Source organism: Silurus aristotelis (genome assembly GCF_946808225.1).
Source record: "Silurus aristotelis genome assembly, chromosome: 28".
In the NCBI taxonomy this organism is placed as follows: domain Eukaryota; kingdom Metazoa; phylum Chordata; class Actinopteri; order Siluriformes; family Siluridae; genus Silurus; species Silurus aristotelis.
Window position 1 is genome coordinate 13,013,907 of NC_139601.1, and position 21,868 is coordinate 13,035,774.

The following is a 21,868-nucleotide window of genomic DNA, read 5'->3' on the forward strand; positions in this document are numbered from 1 at the left end:
TAATCGTAATCAAAGTTCATAGCAGGGGTCAGAGCACAGGCAGGAAATGTAAAACAGGGTTAATGCAAGATCAGAAAGGAAAACACGAACATGAGTCAAAAAGCACGGAAGAACAGGATAATACATAATAATACTGTTGATAATACAAACGCATAATACGATTCTGTAGTGAAACAAATAAACAGGACAGTATATGAGGTCAAATAAACTTATCGACATAACATTGTACAGGTGAACACAGTTAGGCAACATACAGTGTAACTGACAAGTGAAGGCAAAACTACAACAGAAACAAAACCAGGAGTTAATAGCGAAAGAAATCACGATTATTATAATTATACAATGGATACAATTATTAATTTAACTAATACAATGACAAACCTGTTACTAGAAGATCAGCATCTATGAAATTAAATTATATTTATTGTTAGCTGAATTTTGAAGCTTATTTCAGAGGAATGTTATAAAAAATTGCATTAAATACTGAAAGAAAATGTATTATTCTGAACAGAAATTTTGTTTTTGTTAAGTATTCAAATGTATAAATATTTAATACACAAACAATTGATTGTAATAACTATTTTTGTTTGGGGTCACCTGGACATAAGTATAGTATGTGTTTTTTTTTAGCATTGCATTCCACATTTAGTCTCAATTTGCTCTTATATTTCCCTCTACTCTTCTGGAAAGATGTTCCACTAGATTTTGGAGTGTGCTTATGGATATTTGTGTTTATCAGTCACAAAAGTATTATGAAAGGCAGATACTGATGTAGGGTGAGGAGACCTGGGGTGCAGTCAGCATTCGAATTCATCCAAAAGGTTTTCAGTAGGAATGAGATCAGAAGAGTGGAGGGAATTATAAGAGCTAATTGGAACTAAACGTGCAATGCAATGCTCAAATAACACATACCATGACCAGGTGACCCAATACTTTTGCCAATACAGTATATGTTCTTGCTGTGATATGTTCCATGTGGCTTTCCAGGAGGCCCAGGATATGAATTTAAAGGCCATGTTTGCTCAAACATATTTCACCACTGAATGATAAAAGGATGGTCTTAATGCTCATGCTCAGGTACCCTGTCACTATGATCTGTGGGTATTACTAATGCAAATCTGTTGGTTCTATTTTTATGACGTCCTTTTAACACCAGTCGGGCATCGTGTCATGGTGCATCTAGCGACTTTGACATTAATTATCACCAAAAGGAAAAGATGGTGAAATCATATCTCACTAAGTGGTATATTATAAGCTGCCATCTATATCATTGGCCCTCACTTTACCGAGGTCGAGAAGGTTTACAGCCTAAAGGATGATGTCCTAATAGAGATGTGGATTTACTAAAGGTGGATGCGAATAAAACAAGACGATCTCACGCCTGTCCATAAATAAGACACTGTCTGAGTCTCGCTGCTTAGCCATGCAGTATGCAGCTTCTAAATCAGAACGCAGCTCAGGTCCTTCTCCTCCCCCCTATCCCTGTTCTTGATCTTGCAGGGGATGTGTCGGCCATCATTTCCTTGCCATCACTCTTCCTGCCCCCGTTCCTTTTTCACCAGCCTCATTATTGCTGGAGAGGCCTCTTGTGTCTTAGTTGTCCATCAAGCAGCCCGCTTTGATATTCATGTTTTTGGGGCTGACACAATTGGCATGCAGCAAGCGCCGAAGGCTTGAGGTCCTCCACATCCCTGCTCGGTCCTCATGACCTCCTGCTGTTGCTTTCATTGTTATATTTCGCATGAACAACGGTCATTCATTCCTATCTTGCCCAGCCCAATTCTTCTTGGAAAAATATATAAATAAATAAATAAAAGGAGCATTGCTTTTATGTGCACACCATTCTACTTCCTTCATTTTTATTTATGAGATACAAGAGAAGCTTCTTGTTTATCTTTGAAGAAGGTTTTGAGATTGCCCCGGATGCACATAGTTTTTTTTTTCCTGATTTAATAATGATTCTGACAGCGGAGGATAAAAATCCGGAGGGGGACTTGGTCTGGATCTGTTGGACAACCTTGGAATTCTAACAAGTCTAGGAAGGGAACAAAAGTCCACCCTTAAGTTGTAACCTCAACTTTCCAGCACTCGAATTCTCTTCACTCTTCAGGTCTGCACTTTGAGTTTTAAATAAGTGACATTCATTCATTCATTCATTTTCTCCCGCTTATCCGTAATCCGGGTCGCGGGGGCAGCAGTCTAAGCAGGCCCCCGCCTTCGATCGCTGCCCAATCCTCACAGCACCGTCCCTTACGGTCCCCCCTGCTGGTGGTGAGCCCACGGGAAGGCGGCCCCACGTCACTCCGACGTCACGGACCTTGATATTTCCCTCGTAAGGGACCCCCGGAGCATAGAGGGTTAAGGGCCTTGCTCAAGGGCCCAAGAGTGGCAGCTTGGCGATACTGGGGCTTGAACCCCAGACCTTCCGATTGGCAACCCAGCGTCTTAACCGCTGGAGCCACCACTCTCCCTTAAATAAGTGACTGAATTGTTTAATACATGTTGAGACTGTGCACACGGGATGCAATGCTTTCTGTGGTCTGTATCTTTTTAATTCTGAGACCCCTCTGGTGGCAGCCTTACTTAAATAAATTTGTGGCCATGACATACTGTAATACAATGTAAACCGACATCATTAAGTGAAGTGACTTGGGTAATATATTGCAACCACATATTAATAAGGTGTGATTGTTGTATTGTTCGCTTTAATGGCTATACTGGATTTTGTGAAGACAATCACCGACAGGGAGGGAAATGCTGAAGCTTATCTGTTAAGGTTACTTATAGTTCTTACAGACATCTATATAGACCCTATAGATGTTTACATGCACAATCTATTATCAATGATGCATAATTTTGCATAGTTTTGTTCAGTCTGAACAACCATTCACAATGTGAATGTGAACATTAAAGCTTTTGAGAGAGTCTAGAACTGAACTGACCCAACTCAAACTGAGCCATAGCACGGATCCGTAGTGCTGCATAAATGCCAGTGCTCCTGGAAATTAGGATCGATAAACATGTTGAATGCAGACAATACGAGCTATTTACCTGTATATAATTATCTAGTCATTTATTTAATACTGCCAATTTTTTATTTTTATGAGCAAATTGTTATAATGAATCTATCTTTTATCATTTATTGCTAATCATATGAATGAAAGCATTTTGGAGGACTTCCACCACCCAAGGCTTCTCACTCCTTTTAATTATGCACAGTAATACTGGTCCAAATAGCAGACACACCAAAAGTATCAAATTATTTCTGATTTGGACCCACACAGACTAATGGGCAGGAAAACTAACACTGACTAATGCGTAGGAAAATGGGCTGTAAATTGTACATTTCTGCTAATCTATAATTGCTAAGATGAGTTAAAATGTTACATTAGTGCCAAGTATAGTGTAATTGTACCTTCGGGTAACTTATTTCCCATAACTTCTCATAACTTCCCATACCTTCTCATATTTTCCCATAACTTCCCATAGCCTTTCTATACCTTCCCATAATTACCCAGAACTTCTCATAACGTCCTAAACATTACATATCTTCCCATAATTTCCCAGATTAGCATTTTCCTATAAAAAAATGTCTAGCATACCATCTTTAAAGTAAACTGAACTGTGAACTGTAAACTTCACAGTTTTAGTCCTCCTTGATGCTCTTCTATATTTTTTGGCACCAATATTTCCCCTGGGAGATTAATAAACTGCTCTCCACCCTACTGCACCATACTATAATCACATACTGTATAATACTCTTAAAGTCATGTGTGAAATCATTATTTAAAAGCATATATGCCTTTGATAAAGTGTATGATCTGTATGGTCATGATTAGTAATGCATTTAATCGGGACTTGATTTTGACATACACGTAAGTTAATGCTAAAAAAAAGTCTTGTCACATCACAACTGTGCTACAATAAATGATGAGGTGTTGTGTGTCTCCTGCTACACTCTTCTCTCTGTCATATATATGTCATGATAGGTCCTGAATGGCTAATGCAATATAGCCTTTTTTTTCCCCAAGATCTTCTTCCTAGCAATGAAATGCTTTTGTACCTATCCAGTTGACCTTTACACACACACACTTGCATACACGCACACAATTTATTTCGTTTGGCCTCTGAAGTGCCCATTTGCTTTGCAGATCCAAGTGTGTATAGTCCCGGTGGTCACAAAAAGGAAAGGCTGAATGTTCGTGTTCATAAAGCATATACAAGTCATTTCCCCTTTAAGCTGTCTGAGAGAGCAGGGTGAAAAGCTCCAGGGACTGTATTTAAATTGGCTGAGAAAGCGTTTCGTTCAATCTCGGCCCCTGGTGAAGGGTTTTAAATCTTCACATCGCCTGACTTTAAAGAATTCATCCTTATCCCTTTTACAGCATGAAGACGAGGCCACTTCTCAAGTGCTTGCTTTCATGGAAATGTTCAAATAAATTACACTTACGGATCTCACATCCATCTGGAGAGAAAAATAAAAAAACACGAGCTTGAAGTTACAGAGACTCCTCCGTTTGATTAACATTAACGGTTACAACGTCCTGAACACCGTTCGGCTTCCACCGTGCGCAATGTCCACTAACGACCTGATAAAGTAGTTTTGACTGATTCACCTCCAAGGCCGAGGGTTTCGTGATCAATCTTTATTGCTGCTGAAGACTAAGTTATCTCTGCTTCACAATCCTAAGCAAGAGGAGCCTATCATGTTGTGTAGAGCACTTAGCGAGAGATGGAGTTTTATATCTCTGACACCAGTTGGGCTGTCCTACATCCTCAAGGCTTTTAAAAGCTTGCGGTTTATGGCATGATGGGATGAGTGCTGAAGTATTAGAGATATAGTGAGTGGGTAGGGAATGATGTGTAGGGAGCACGTTGCCTGTAGCAAACCAAACATTTGGTAAACAAGCAGTCATGCCAATGCACATTCAAATGATAGAAATTCATACAGCATGTTCTCGGGTGGCGCAACAACTGTGACAGACCTGGCTTTCAGTTTGCAACAGAGCTACACACGTTAACGTCTGAGTACGTCACCATGAGGTATGACTGAACCATAGATGACACAAAACAAGCCTTAAAACAACCAGCCATTTAAAATAATAATGTAGCATGATTAACATTATGTTTGGCACTCTGATATTAACTGGTTTCCTGGAAACTCCACCCCCTTACCCATCTCAGATCATGATGAAACTCTTGATGTCACCCAAATGAGGATGGGTTCCCCTTTTGAGTCTGGTTCCTCTCAAGGTCTCTTCCACATATCATCTAAGGGAGTTTTTCCTTGCCACAGTCGCCACGGCTGCTCATCAGGGATAAATGCACACCATTCACCTTCACTGTTGATTTCTTTAAAGCTGCTTTGAGACAATGCCTGTTGTGAAAAGCGCTATAGAAATAAACCTGACTTGACTTGACTTGACATCAGCAGCCCAATGTTTTCGAGAAGTGAATTGAGAAGGTTTTCTGTCTGTTAATGTGGAAGGAAAAACTCGTTCTAGCTTACATTAGTCATGTAAACAGTGAAACGAAGTTGGATTTACCAGGGAATAAAAAATCCGCTCTCATGCTGGTCACTGCAGATTGCAAAAAAAGGTGCATTTCAAATGTTCTTATCTTTAATAACTCAGCCGAGAAGCTTTTTTTTCCCCTCATGGCAATTACCATAAAATCCAGTTTACATGCAGTTTCTTCCGTAGACAAGTGCAAGGAATATAAACATAAATATGTAAATGTATGTAAATATAAATGTATAATATGTATTTATAAGGCTGGGGTCATATGACAAAATAAAATCAATATTCTGATTATCATAAATATCATAATTTATTAAATAAAATCTTAAAATGTCTTTATTTTTATTACAAACTCAATGAAAGCCGCTACTATAATACAATCTTTCTACATTTTTACTTGTTTATTTATCTATTTGGCAAATTTTAAATAACCTTATTTTCTGCTCATTTACAGTATATAAATATATACACCAAATCAAATTTCTTTATAAATGTAAAAAAAAAAAAAGTACAATAAAAAATAAATATTAGCTGGTTTGTTAGCAAGCCCCAATATGTCATCATGCATGTTGTGCATTGTAGACATGTCTTTGAGGATGATATGATATTTTTATCATATTGCCCACTCCTAACTACAGTATATATAGCCACATTGCTGACTGTAGCCTGGAGTCAAAGAGTGCATACTCTCAGGGAGGGAAAAGGAAAAAAAAAAAAGCTTGTGTTAGCATTCACCTTCCTAGATTATTAGTTCTCTTGCAATAATACAGGCTTGGCTAGTGCAGCGGGAATTGGCTTTTAGAATTTTAATTTTTCCTGAGAGAATCGCTGGTATTGTTAAAACGTATATAACAATTACCAGCTGCCCTGTTGATCCTGTAACACATACTCTATGTTCTAACAACTTACATGTTACTTGTGTCAATTGCAGCTAATAGTACTAGTGACATACCAGTTTTCATATTTTTAGGCAGGGAGTCCTGATCTTACAAAGCACTTTTTTTTTTTATTTATGACAGAATGTGAGAATTCAATAAAATTCTCCTGTCTAGTGACGCATTGGGAATAATTACTCATTTAATACTGTGTGAATGTGCAAAATCAGAGGCAACAGAGGCAAAAAGTGCCACGACAGCAAAAGTCTTCAAGTGTTACGATTACATTTTCTTGACTTTCAGAAACTGCCAGAGCGATGCTTCTGAGTGTGTGTGTGTGTGTGGGAGAGATACAGTTGAAAAATCAACAAAGTGAGAAGGAATGAGATAAGGAAAAGCAGAAATAAAGATAGATAGAGCAAATGTATGTCGTCTATTTCCAGGTGCCATAAAACCATTAATCGAAGATGTTTTTTCTGTAATATGGCTGAAATAGGGGCTCGATGTCTGGGGAAATTGTTTCCAGCTCTACCCTTGTTCTGAACCTATAATATTGCAAAAAAAAAAAAAAAAAAGCGATCTATGAAATGGCCACTTCAGCTGCGTTTCTCAAATCGCTTTCTGAAGGTGTCACCACCCGCTGAGAGAACAATCTAGAAGAGAAAAACTTTTTTTGGCATGAAACATTAAATTCAGAGAATGCCAAAGTATGATTTCCAGCCTAATCACATACACAGCTTTCTCCAGTCTGAGGATGACCAGTTTTGGATGATGTTAGTATCCTTTCGTGCCTGCTGAACATCTCGTTCCATAATCAGTGGCATTAATAATTGATCCTGCCTGTGCTGCTATGTGCTTTAGAGCTCCCCACTCTTCTCTTGCCATTGTGTGTGGTGGTCTTTGGCTTCTGCTAACGTTTCCAGAGGCAGTTGGGAACTCGTTAGTGAGTGTTGCATTGGATGACAGATTTCCAGTCCACAATAACAGCCTTTACAGCCGACCCTGGCAGCTACAGCAGGGCAGAAATCGGTGCTGGATATGTGCCATTCTAGGATACCACATTCAATGGCACAATATGGCTCAATTCTGACACTAAAGCTAGATGTATGCACATGGTTACATGATCCGAATCACCTAATTAGGAGCAAGATTTTAAAATATGAGAATTTGTGCTTCATTCCAAATGTCGGCTTCTCCCATTAGGGGGCGCCACAGCGGATCATCTGCATGTTTGATTTGGCACATGTTTTTACGCGGGATGCCCTTCCTAACGCAACCCTCCCTATTTATCCGGGCTTGGAACCGGCACTAAGAGTGGCTGGGGTTGGTTCCCTGACCGGGGATCGAACCCCGGCCGCAGCGGTGAGAGCGCCGCATCCTAACCACTAGACCACCAGGGACCCCTGTCACCAGAAAGAACAATTGTAAATAATTTTTATCATTATTTATATAAATGTAATAATTATGTATAATTATATTAATTCAATCATTTTAACTGCAATAAATGTGTACTACATGGCCTGAATGTGCACTTGTGTAAACAAGAAATGAAGTCTTTTGTTATCAACTGTTCACTGATGCAGACTTGAGGTCGAACTTTTGTGTCAGTTGTGCTCCTAAACCACATAGCAAATGTAGTTGTAAATTTCATAGCAGAAAAGTGAGAGCAAAATTGCAGTCCATTCATGCAACTAAGTTGTACCATCTACTTTAATCTTAATCTATCTTTAGAGTGTCCATGTAAGGCCATGTTCAGCTATGTTTCTGGCATAGATTGATATCAATGGTCTTAATTGCACCTAAAATAGTTGATTGAAGTTCAGGTGTTATTAAATTCTCGGCATGATTGTTGTTCTGACACTTCTAAAAGCCCCCATTAGGAAATGCCATGCAATGATGCATAATGCAGCAGATCCAAAAAGTGCACAAGGCTACTATGAAACAAAAACTGAAAATGCAAGTGTTTAGAAAATCCCTTAGCATCTCAAACACACTAAGAAGTGTTTGTTTGTGTCATTTCAAACGTACACATTAGATAATCTTAAGTGATGATGTGCTGATAATAAACTTGGTGTTTGCTCTAAAATGAATTGTCAGCTGTGAGGCCTTATATAGACATGTGTGTGCCTTTCCAAAGCATATCCAATCAATTAAATTTAACACGTGGGCTCCAGTCAAGTTGTTAGAAACATCTCAACAACGATCATGAGGAATGGGAGGCACCTAAGCTAACTTTCAAGTATTGGTGCAAAGGTGTGATATTTTGTTATATTTTATTTTATTTTATTTTATATATAAATGTACGGAAAGTTCTTGTTTAATATTTGTCATTATGAATATGGGGAATGATTTGAATGATTGTACTATCAGGCTGCAACATAACAAAATGAATACTTTCTGAATGCACTGTAAGCATAGCATAGTGCTTCCACATGTTGAATGTTAGAGCTATTCATATTGGATTTTGTATTTTTAGAAGGTTTTTGAAGACATTGAAAATAAACAGCATTTTCAGACCCACATTTGACACCTTATCTTGTTAATCTTTTTGTTTTATGGGTCTTTCTATTTCCGTGCAGATGCTAAGATGGTTGGCAAGTGGATATACTTCAATAGAATGACTTCAAATGGATCAGAATTGAATACAAGATTTATGGCTTTGTGAATATGAACCATTTGGAGCGCTTTTTCACCTGTATGAGGTCTGTAATAGTCCCGGAGCCGGCAGTGAACCTTTTTGTCCTCGGAAGCTTGCACTCAATGTTCCAGCTTTCCTCAATAGTAGCATTTGTGAGCTATTGACCTTGCAATCAGGGACTTTATGGATACTCTGGACTTTTCTGTACCTTTTACATTGCTATGCACTGCTGTGTGTGTTTATATTTCAGAAATTTTCTCCAGATCCTAGTTTGACTAGTAGGTTTGCCTGAATTGGCTTGCAATTTTTATTCATTGAAATGATTTTTTTTTACTGTATTGTGAAGCATCGTCATTATTATTTCCTGTTCTACTTACTTCTGTGATAAACCATTATGTATGTGTTTAATTTTATTTCTGGTTTCACTGTATTTATATGCAGTCCAGGTGAATTTCTGTCTGTTTCAGTTACATTTCTCCTCTCATTACATTTGTTCTTTTCTCTTTAGTTCATCAATAAAATGCTTCATTTTCTCACTGGCATTCAAGAGGCTTTTGTGCTGTATTTTCTGTGTACAGATTTGCTAAGATAAGCTGAAGTTTTATTAGAATAATGTCTCAAACGGTTTAAAGTGTGTGTGGTACTACTTTATATAAAAATGTATATTTTGTTACCTTTTTTTATTAGTTTTTTTTGGTGATTAGATGCTACAGTCTGTGTTTTGTTCAGACGGTTCTGAAACGGACAGCGCATTATTGTCATCCACAACAAAATGTCTCATTAAGATCAAAGAGTGATGATGAGACTCTTAATGGCATTATCGAGCAGCAGGCGATCCTCGGTCCTCTTTATGCTCCTATTTGATGGTAATTGAAATGACCTGCGATTGGGGGCAGAAAGATCTCATTGGGATGTAAGGAGAGAGGAGAGAGAGGAGAAAGGAGCAATCACTGTCTTTTAGTCATACGAAGCGACCAATGGAACTGGACCAGAGCAGGTTTCTTTAGTTTTACTCTGAACATTTCTCTCCAACTCTCTTTTGACCACTTTTCTCCCAATTACTGTCTTATTGTGACCATAGTCCGCCCTCTACATTGCACTAGTAATGGCCCTCTCATGTGTTTTTCCACCCTTAGTAAGTGTGGGACAATTACAAGACTCCCAAAATGCTTTTACATCACATTTTTTACTCAGCCAGGGAGTTTGGAAGGAGTAAGAAAAGGAATGGAAAGCTACAGCTTCAGATCAGAACATAACATGAGTAGTTTGTAGGTTGATTATTTTCCTATAACAGCATGCATTAAAAAGTTTGTATCCGTCTTTTATAAAAGACATTTGCTAAAAATTACATTTGTAATGAACTAAAAAATGAAATTTTTTGTAAGCTGTTAAAATTCCACAAAAGAAGTTAAATAATAGTCACACTTCACTATTCTTTTCATTGACGTCCATTGATACGAATGTAAATTCTTGAGAAAGAAATCGTATGCTCAGTGTGACGAGTTTTCTCAGTTTTTACTCTGGCTTGTGAATTCGTATCATGTGAAGACATCTAACAATCTGAAGATTGAATATAGAGGAAACTCTGATTATAGAAGGTACAGGTAAAAAAATAAAAAAAAAAATAAAAAAATATATATATATATACAGTACAGACCAAAAGTTTGGACACACCTGCTCATTCAAAGAGTTTTCTTTATTTACATGACTATGAAAATTGTAGAGTCAGACTGAAGGCATCAAAACTATGAATTAACACATGTGGAATTATATACATAACAAAAAAGTGAACTGAATATGTATATATATATAATTTTTTACAGAAGTGTCACACCATCCCAGTTTAAACAATACAGCGTAAAAAAATATATATAAAATCAAAATCAATCTACCTGAGATCTACACGATTTGCATTGTTGTCACATATAGGAATCGATGGTTCAATGTTAGTATTAGTTATGTGTAGCAGTTCCTCGAAAATTTGACATTCTAATAGACTAGTGCAGGGGTGCCCAATCTTTTCCTCGAAGGGCTATTGTGGGTGCAGGTTTTCATTCCAACCAATAAAGGCCCACAGCTGATAATCATTGAAAATGAAAATCATTGAATTTAAACCTGCAGAATTTGGTGTGGACTAGATCTGGTTGGAATGAAAATCTAAACCCGCCCTTTGTGGAAAAGATTGGACACCCCTGATCTGGTGTGACTGCCACTTTACATCCTGTTATAAGTTTGAATAAATCAAGAACAAAAGCAAAATAAAGTAACACATTTAATGTTACTCAGAAACAAGTCTTTTGTCTAAAAATAAACATTTACAAAGCAATGACACTAGTAGCTCCTTCATTTCTAATTTTCTATATTAAATAACATTATTAGTACCTATGAATGACCTGTTACTTAGGAAACAATGATGTATTGAAACAAGCCCATTAAAATAAACTGATTTGAGTCGAAGCCAACAACATTGTCAGAGAAGTGACCAATACCTTTTGACCAACCAGAATGGAAAATTAAATTGTGCTGTGTTACTTAGGGTCATAATCGTGTTTAGTTGATAGAAGCGACCCATTTTTTGAGCTCTAGTTTGGAGCACAGGGGTTGCATTTATTTATTAATTTTTTTAAGAGATAAGTCTGAAGAATTATGGCATGTGCCCTTGAAGTCGGCTGTCACATAGTTCTGTTCACCGCAGCTTCATTGATCTATTTCTATATAACATAAAAGAATAATAGTAAATCATAAAAAAGTTAAATAACTCGGGTCATGCTCACACTTAGAAGTCTGGCTGAAAAGAAATGAATAAATAATGCCTAATGCTGTTTTCAGTGTTAAACTAATAATGGCTTGAGCATGTCTTTTGACTTCTTGCCTGTTTTTTGTTCATAACATGCCACTGTGACACTGGCCTTCAAGCTCATTTTGAATTACAGGCTGTTAGCTTCCTTTTTTTTTTTTTTTTTTTTTACAAATTTATTACACACAGCTGTCAAGGGAAAGTAAGTGAGTCACAACATGACTAATGCCAACATTGAGCGACGCCTGCAGTGAGCGAGCCTAGTGTTTGACACTAAAACCACAAAGCGCTGCTATTTACCATGTCATGAATATGCTTACCCAGCTGTGTGCTTTTGCATCCATAGTTCATGCACGAGATAGCGAGAGAGAGAAAAAAAGAAAGAAATACGGCATTTGCATCTGTCACTGTCATCTCTCAACATAAGGACTAAAGAAGTGTTGATGCCAGTAAAAGGGCCCATCTTGTGGCTGACAAAAGCAGAGCAAATCATTCAGGGACATCAAAACATGTAATAGATGTGTCGAAAGCACTGGTTTCAGACTGCGGTGATGTGGGATTGGAACTGGACTGCAAGTGGTATGGACAGATGGAGAGATTGTAGACCACACCAATAAATAAAAATAAAATGGTCATGCCTGAGGAATGGTGTTGTCCTTATTATGGAAAATTGGGATTCTGTCAGCATGCTAGAAAGTTATGGGCAGAAGAAACAACAGTTTGCTATAGCTGGATGAAGCTTAAAGTGTCCGAAGTCTTTTGGACAGATGAGATATGGTCTCTTTTGATGATGGGAGTTTGAGTGCTACAATACATTGCCATGGACTTGCTTTATCAGAGGAGGGCTAATATCATTTGTTACATATTTGACAAACCAATTTAAAATAAAGGGAAATTAGCACACATTTTTCTCAAATAGCTGAGATAGACCGATCAATCCAGACATTGTATTCAAGCAATTATGGAAAAACAAGAAAAGACAATTATCAGTGCACGTTTTTCTATCAAATTCAAGTGAGGTTGATTAAAACCGCCGTTACAGAAGGTTACCAAGGAACTACGCTTGGTTAAACATGGAAAGTAATTTCTTTGGAAATGATTACTTTTCAGATGCTTGATATTGCTGATTAAAATCGCACAAGTTGTCAAAAGTCACTTAAACTACAGTACCGGCAGAAGTATTACTAATCCATATAATCCTTTCTTCCTCAGCCAGAGGGTTTAGCTGAAGGAACAGGCTATGGGAAAATGAAAAAAATGGGCTTCAGATCAGAAAATAATAGGATTAGCACAAGCTTCTTTTTTTTTTATAATAGCACAATTAGTGTACACTATATACCACATACCGCATTTGTGGTTCTTCACCAAACTGTTACCACAAAGTTGGAGGCACACATTAGTATAGGATGTTTTTAATGTGGTAGCATGAAATTTGCCTTCACTTGACCAGGGAAACCCAAACCTGTTCATCATTGTTCCAGCTTCATGAAGCTATAATTTACATGGGTTGAGTGGAAGATCCTGAGTGGCCTGCAATAGAGCTCTTACCTCAACCCTATTAAACATCTTTGAGATGAATAGGAATGCTAACTGCACCACAGGTCCCTACTACATCAGTGTCTGAATTTACTAACTGAATTTACGTGAATGAGCACGGATCTCCACAACCACACTCCAAAATCTAGTGGAACAACTTCCCAGAAGAGTGGAGGTTATTATAAAAAGCAAACAGGGACTAAATTTGGAATAATATGTTTAAAAAGCGAACATAAATCTTATACTCAGGTGTCCACAAGCTTTTGTCCAAGACTTTTTTTTTGTCCAAGACAAAAGCTTTTTTTTGTCCAATTAGTGTCGAAGGTGACAAATATGGAGGAGCTTTGCTCTTTACACAGGTAGTTTTTAACTACAGGAGTTTTATGTGCATAAAAAACCCCAGATTATTTCCTTAACAAAGCCTAATTTATCTTTAATTATACTTTTTTTCTTTACTTTGAGTCCCAATACCACTCATATTTATTTTGGCATTATCAGCTCAATCTTTTATTTCCATGTCCATATAGAAAGAAAGGTCACATACATAATTAATCGAAATGAAATATTTGGTCAGTGAAAGCAAGATCAATGGAATCAGCTGTTTTTAACCTACACACTCAGCAGTAGTGCTGCAGACATAAGAAAGAAGTGGTTTAATGTGTTTGCTGTACAATAAGCACTGCATTTGTAGAGCTTTGAGGAACAGAATATAGTTTCATTGGATGATAGGCTATGGTAAAATAAAAAGGCTTTTAGCTTCTACATCATTCTGGAAAGACACTATTTGGACAATAGTTTGTGGACACCTGACTGTAAGATTTGTATGTGCTTTTTGAATATTCTATTCAAAATATCCTAATTTCACATTCAGACCAAAAAGGAGACCAATTCATCCTAAAGGTGTTTAGCAGGGACAAGGTCAGAACTATATAGCAGGCTACTCAAGATCTTTTACTCCAACCCATGAAAAACCATGTCCTCATCGAACTGGCTTTGTGCAAAGGAGCATTGTTATACTGGAACAGGTTTGGAGCTCATGAAGGAGCAATTGAGTTGTTGGGTTAATGGTAATTTACTTTTATAGCATTTGGCAGATGCACTGATCCAGAGTGACTTGTGAAAATAGCTAGAAAAACATTCTATAATCATAACTTTTTTCCTTTCCTCATTTCATTTTTGCTTCTGGTTTTTGGTTGGTTTGTGCATGGATTGAGTTGTTCATGACATACAAATCAGTGGATTTTTCAACGCATGTACATGTGAACTTGCAGGCTTGCCAATGTCTTGCATTACGGTTCCATCATCCTCCCTTGATAGTCGTGCGGGCGTCCGAGGAGACACAGTGGCGTCGGCCTTGCAGATCTGACTTCATTAAAGTGTGCCAGCTTGCTACAGTCAGGGATCACGGCTCCTCCTCGACACCACTTCTTCCTCCCGATTCCTTATTCCAAGGAGCCAAAGCCCTTTATTGTAAAGAGAAAAAATATAAAAAACATCAAGAGGAAAGGGAGTGGTGAAAATGATCTTATTAAAACATGAAAGAGAAATGGTGGAAAGAGCAGGGCAGAACGTTCGGAAAGATTTCACCCCATTGATCCGTGTATGTGTGAATGGGGTGCACTCAGCCGGTGGTCCTTACCATTTAAAGCCCAGTGTTGTAAAAATAGCCTCACGATCTGTAACCAAACCGATCTGTAGACCATCGGGTCATCTGTTCAAGTTTTATCTCTGCTTTGTGTCTGAAAGTTTTAGCTTCAAACTATAAATTTGTGTTTTGTTAATGACACCAGGCAGTTTTGTTCAACAGTGCGTTTAATGTGGAGTACGTTTTAATAATTGACATTCACAAAAGCATGAAGCAGCTTTACAAATTTGCATGAACAGTAGATTTAAATCTAGCAGCAGTGGAAACTCACTCTGAGATCACAGGAAAAGAAGAAAGCTTTAAAAGAAGCTAATTTAATAGTGAAATCGTTCTGGTGACAGTAAAGAGTGGAATTATACATCATTACAGTGAAGCAAGATGTAGAAGAATAAACAGTACTAGGTGCACTGAAAGGATGTTCACAATCCTGGATGAAAGTGCAAATGTTTAGGGTGTCCTTGTGGAAACCGCTAGGGTTCCCTGGTGGTCTAGTGGTTAGGATGCGGCGCTCTCACCGCTGCGGCCCGGGTTCGATCCCTGGTCAGGGAACCAACCCTAGCCACTCTCAGTGCCGGTCCCAAGGCCGGATAAATGGGGAGGGTTGCGTTAGGAAGGGCATCTTGTGAGTAAAGACATGTGTCAAATTAAACATGCGGAGAATCTGCTTTAGTGACCCCTAAGAAGCTGAAAGACGTTTTGTGGAAACGACCAACAGTGGTAGAAGGAAGAGCCTCCCAACAGAAACAGGAGCAGCTCGGAACCTCAACCTAAATAACACCACCTGTTAAAGTTCAAATTGAAATCTAAAAGCTACTTAAGTCAGAGACCTAAAGAAAATAATTTCTTTAATTATATACAGTATATATAATTTTTAATGAATGATTATTTAAGGAAATTTGATATCAATGCATGTTTATGCTTGTGATCTGGTAGCACACAAATATTTTTTATTATAATTGTATGTATGAAAGCCTAATGCAGCCTGATACAATGATTATTTAAATGTTTTATTTTTTTTGTTAGGCATATCCAAAGCATATCCTTCTTTGCATATCCAAATAGTCATTTCCACCCATGAAAGGAAAAAAGTACAAGGTCAGAGAGGAAGGCCCTTATTGGTGCCCCCAAGCTTGTTGTAGTGGTAAAAGAGGACAGCAGGCTAGACTTGCTCATGTCAGCTATTCCACTTGAACTTGAGGTTCCAACCTTTTAACCGATAAGCAAGCACCAAAAGTGGCATAGAATTCATGACTTAATAGCTATTTGGAGTAATAAACTGATTTTTGTATTCTTATCAAACTTTTTTCACCCGTATTCCATATTTGGTATCTTGCGACGTTTGTGAGAACAACTAAGCCAGTTTGATTTTCAGTGTGTCACCAGATTTTAGTACAAAGCGTAAGATTTAATTAATTTCTGCAGGTTTGTGATAAGACACAAAACTGCATAGTTTAGCATGTTTAACAGTATCATATTAGGACACTGCAATGAAGGGGCTCTGTGGTAAAAAAAAAAAAAAAAAAAGCAAGGTAGAAAAACTTCAGGTCACCTTTTAAGTCTGTATATCCTGTATCATCCATCATTCATGCAAATGAGACACTTCAGTACAGGTTTGTCCAACTTATATTGTACCTGATAAAGTCGGTTTGACAATCTGCAATGAGAAACTCATATTATAAATTATTATTATTATAATTTTTTTAAGCTTTAGGTTCATCCTTAAAATTCTATGATTTCACTTTGCATGAAGTGGAAGGGTGCAAAAATGTTTAATCCCACTTACATCTGAATGAATCCTTTTTGTGTCCTTTAAAGCAGTGGTCCCCAACCCCCGGGCTGTGAACCGGCACCGGTCCATAGGTCAATTGGTACAGAAAAAATACATTAGTTACATATTTTACGTTTTATATGTATCTGATTCTTAACGATGTTTTATTTTGGAAAATTTACGGATTCTCTCTGCCAAATCTGTCTATGACTCACTCTTGATGCATGTCATGATGCCTCGGTCACATGTCTTACCTCCATCCGCTACCTTCTTAAAGGGGCTGCTCTGGCCGCTAACGCATAATACATTACCGCTAAACTCAAACCCTCAAGCTAGCAAATGTAACAAAAAACAACACAGTGGATTAACGTTTATTATATTTTTTTAAAATACCAGTTTTTATGCCGGTCGTATCATTTTATTTTGTTATATAACCGCCACACCTTAAAGGCCGGTCAGTGAAAATATTGTCTGAAATTAATCCGGTCCGTGGCACAAAAAAAGGTTGGGAACCGCTGCTTTAAAGCGAATAAAATAAAAATCCCTGCACTGTGTAAATGCAGGGTGAATTGAACTACTAATGGTGGTTTATGAATGAGCATTTTTGAAGCCCAAAGTTACACGTTAGTATTCAGTTCTAATTCATTTGGACTCAGATAAGCAGCAACATGCCACCTCTAAGAGGCCTTGTGTACAGACACAGCTTAGTGCGAAAAACCTTTTTGCTATAGACTTCACATCTTTTATCCTTTATTAATGCAGCTTTTTCTTACGAGTGTGTTATAAGTGGTTTCTTTAGATTATTGTATAATGTTTTTTAATAAACACATTTTTTTGCAAACTGTGAATTAGTCACTCAGTATAGCATAAAAAGCATTTAAGCTTTAAATTTGATTTGCAGGCTGTTGAATTACACAGCTTTTCTGTAAAATGTGTCCTTGTGCCTCCTGTATTTTCAACAGCATTTTACTACTAATAGACCAATGCAAAGAAACCCTGCCACTTCTCATCTCTACCTACACCTAACTAACAATCTCCTAAGCTTGCCACACCTTTTAATAATAAATAATATATAACTTTAAATAATACACTGATCAGGCATAATTTTATGAACACTGACAGGTGAAGTGAACAACACTGGTTACAGTATCGCTTCATCATGGCACATGTTAGTGGGTAGGATATATTAGGTAGTAAATTAACATTTTGTTAAATGTTAACAGGGTCTTGGGCGGCCGAGGCTCACTAATGCACATCGGGAGCAAAGGCTGGCGCTTGTGGTCCAATCCAATAGATGAGCTCCTGTAGCTCAAATTGCTGAAGAATGTTGTTAATTCTTGATGGGTCAAGCAAAAGGGGACAAACACAATATTAGGCAGGTGGTCATAATGTTATGCCTGATAGGTGTATATACCTAAGCAAAATAATTTATAATTGCACCACCTGGCATCTCCTGAATGATGATTTCTCTTTTGAGTCTGGTTTCTCTCAAGGTTTCTTTCTCATGAAGTCTCAGGGAGTTTTTCCTTGTCAACCCCACCTCTAAATCGCTAATTAGGGATACATTTATTTATTAATGTGTATCTGGAATTCATATATTGCTCTCCAACTGCTTTGTCACAATGTCCATTCTCAAAAGTGCTACACAAATACAGGTGCATCGAAATAGATTGAATAAAAAATAAAAGCTGTCTCTAAGTTGATCTGAACAGTTAGACCTTTAAACAAGGCAAAATCCCTTTATTCGGCTTTTTTGAAAATCCTCAGACCTATTCTGTATTGGTTATGCACCTCCAAGACAGATGATCTGACCTTTCTACACATTTATTTATTCATGCCCACAAACATCTTCAATTCCTGCATTATGCAGATTCAAATTGAAAGGGGAGCACTTTTATTTGGCGGTTTCATGCCACATCCTGCACTAAACCAGACAATCAATTTTAATAAGAGGAAAAAGGATAGCGGTGGATTATACGTTACGGCAAGCTGGATGAGGCTTATGAATTTCTGAGAAAGTAGCATCAAAATGTAAGAAATGTATACCTACTCATAAAGAACTCCCACTGATAACCCTAATACACATAAAAGCTTTAAAAGCGAACACATCATGTTTTTGAAGATTCAGAAATACCATATATCATTTAAATGTGATTGCGGTCAAGCTAGTGCCAGGATATTGTTGGAAATTGATGGCTTTTCTTTGTTTGTTAAGAGATAGTCATTATCATCGCCAGAGCATCTTCAGACAGCGAACACGGACTATGCCTTCATCACTTCTCTGCCTAAAAACACTGTACTTAAGGAAAAGTGGAGAATTTGCTCCTGGTTGTATGTTGGACGGCTGCTGCTCTGTGATTCTAAGTGTATGTTGTGAAATAAGCACAGGTGGAAAGGACACCCTACATCTGCTATTATTATGTTTAATATGTGATTTTTTGCAACCTTTTTTTATTTAATAAAAAAAAAAAAAAAAAATGAAATTGCATTAATTTCTGATTACTATTACAGTAACATTTCGAAAACATTTTACTTTGAAAGATGTCAGCCAATTAAAAGAGAGTGCAGGCAAAATTTCAAATAAAAAGAAATGAATCAGAATAAAGCAGCTGCCAGGCAGCAAATGCTGAATCGGTAGCAGCAATGTCTGAGACACTGGAAACAGATGTGTATCCCAGGTCCACTTTATCATCTGTGTTCAATTTTAAATGCTTCATATTAATCAGCATAATAATGATTTGCAAAAGCCTGGGGAGATATCGGCATTTCCACCTGCGGAGAAATTTACAGTTAAAAGATTAGTCAGCTGAATGTCCTAGACTAGCTATCCATAGCTCCAAAGTCTGAATCAGAAGCGATGGTCTGTTGTGTTAAATAAATCTGTTACAGGCTATAGGTAAAGCTTTGAATAATGTCAAAGACAAATATCTGCTACAGCATATTTATACATGTGTAGCTATTAGTTAACTAGCTAATGAACCTCACAAGCTACTGAATCGTCAACAGAGTTATGCTTTCCTAACATTTTCTTAATGACGGATGGTTCACCTGGCTAATTAGTACTGTATGTTCAGAAATACATTCCTCGGATACAGAACATTATTTGATATTTTACACCAAGTGACATTTATTCTTACATGAGGAATTTTCTTGATCACTGCATTTATTTACATTCACGTATATTATTACTTCTTTACGCTTTGTGCTCTTACCACTTCTTAAAATTAGGCATAACGCTGTCAAGACGTTCCAAACCTTACATTATGTCTGATAAAGATACTACAAGAATCACCCTCCTGTTTTGTATTTGTACCCTAAATTTTTACACAACAGCGTTGCCGCGATTTGTTTGATGAAGGCAGGCTATAAAAATGTACATACATGTTTGTTATCTGTCAGGAATCCACCTGCCACGCCCCCTTCGGTGCTTTCTCTGAAGTTCCCGGCTTCAATCGCGCACATATGGTGCTCGTTTATCATCATCACCAGCTCCTATTTAAACTTCCACACTCTCACTGTCCGTTATTGTTGGTATATGTTGGTTCACGGCGGTCGTTGTTATCGCTCATGCGTATTTTTCTTCTTTTCTTTTTTAACACTTTTCTTTTCTTCGCAAAGCGCACCGCGGATTCCCCCCCGATCCTGCCGGTGTTCATTCTATGCTTTTGCTGCTCATAGCATTTAACAACAAAAGGCATATGTGCACTAACTAACAGCAGAGATTCACCAGTATACAATACAACACCTGTAGCAGCTGTAAGGTTTGATTTTTCCGCCACTTCCGCGAGTTCTTCTGCGGCTGCACCGAGATAACCGACGTTAAATGGCAAATTTTTCCCCCCTTGTGCTCGAGATATCAGGGTTCAGCGACATAAAAAAGTCGACATAACCGATAAAAAATGCTTAGACAAAGCGAGAATTTGGCGATTCCACTTCAAAAACGTCGACTTAATAGGGTTGTCGAGATAAGTGGGTTCCACTGTATATATACTTCAAACTTTAATCATGCAGAGTTAGCCTGGTTACGTATTTTGCAACCACACTGTAAATGAATAAATATCAAAGTTAGTTAGCAGCAAGAGCTTAAAATAATGAAAAAAGAATTTATCTTAGCAAATTTTAGCCGTCACTTGCTTAGCTAGTTAAACATTTCAGGAAGATGTTAGTTAGGGTGACTGATCATGGCTAGCTGTTTGACACCATGCTATGTTACAGTAGCATGTACGTTGTACACGACTCAGAAAGCAAATGGTTAAGCAACATGCAAACTAAAACCTAAGGCATAAAGGCCATTGTTTTCTTTACTGCACTATGCTAATTTATCAAACTGATTGTGCTTTGATACACTTTAGCTGCCTCTAACTTCTCAGCTATTTCAGAAAATGTATGTGAGTGGTTATAATAAGAATATAAAAATATTAGAAGGTAACAGCGGAGATAATTCACTGTTATATAATACCCACCTAGGCACAGTGTTTACTATTAAGAAAAATGTATTAATGCACTTGTTCGTTAATGCTGAATGTTTAGTTGTGCACAAGCTCTTTATGGAGAGGTGTGAATGGTTTGCCAGCAGAGGGCTCACACCCCTTCCATTTAACACTTGCTTTTACTCTGACCTCCAATCTTCTGGTAAAGCTACATTTTGGAATGTGGGTTTGGGGGATTTGTGCCTATTCAGATACAAGAGCATTACTGATTTCAGATACTGAGGTTGGACGAGGAGTTCTTGGGTGTAATCGGTGCTCCAATTCAGTGTGGTCCATTGGTGGACAGTAACAAAGAAAATAAGTCATTACTGTATTTTAGTAGTTTCTTCTACACAAAAAAATAAATTTTCACCGCTTATTTTCATGGCCTCGTCAATTACTAAATCATTTCAGAGTCAATGAACCTGGTCGGGACTTGAAGTGTGCACTCACCGCCCAGATAAGTACCCTCGCTCATAGACTTATAAAGGAGAGGCTGGGGTTGGGTGACCTTATCTCAGCCTTCAGGGTTTCCAGTAGGAGAACTGACAAGACCTGGAGTGATGTTATGTCAGTAAGGTGAGCTGAATCCAAATTAAAATTATGGATAGCAAAAAAAAA

At 37.7% G+C, this 21,868-nt stretch overlaps 1 protein-coding gene and 2 long non-coding RNA genes across 3 annotated transcripts in view; all 3 read left to right on the forward strand.

Moving 5' to 3' along the window:
* Positions 1–21,868, forward strand: part of asic1b (acid-sensing (proton-gated) ion channel 1b) — a 348,288-nt gene that overhangs the window by 109,171 nt on the left and 217,249 nt on the right. The window lies entirely within an intron of this gene.
* Positions 1–21,868, forward strand: part of LOC310722229 — a 116,407-nt gene that overhangs the window by 30,531 nt on the left and 64,008 nt on the right. The gene's annotated exons all lie outside the window — the stretch shown is intronic.
* Positions 17,614–21,613, forward strand: LOC310722243. Its single transcript, XR_014532328.1, has 2 exons — positions 17,614–20,161; positions 20,734–21,613. It is a non-coding gene; the product is annotated as an uncharacterized lncRNA (long non-coding RNA).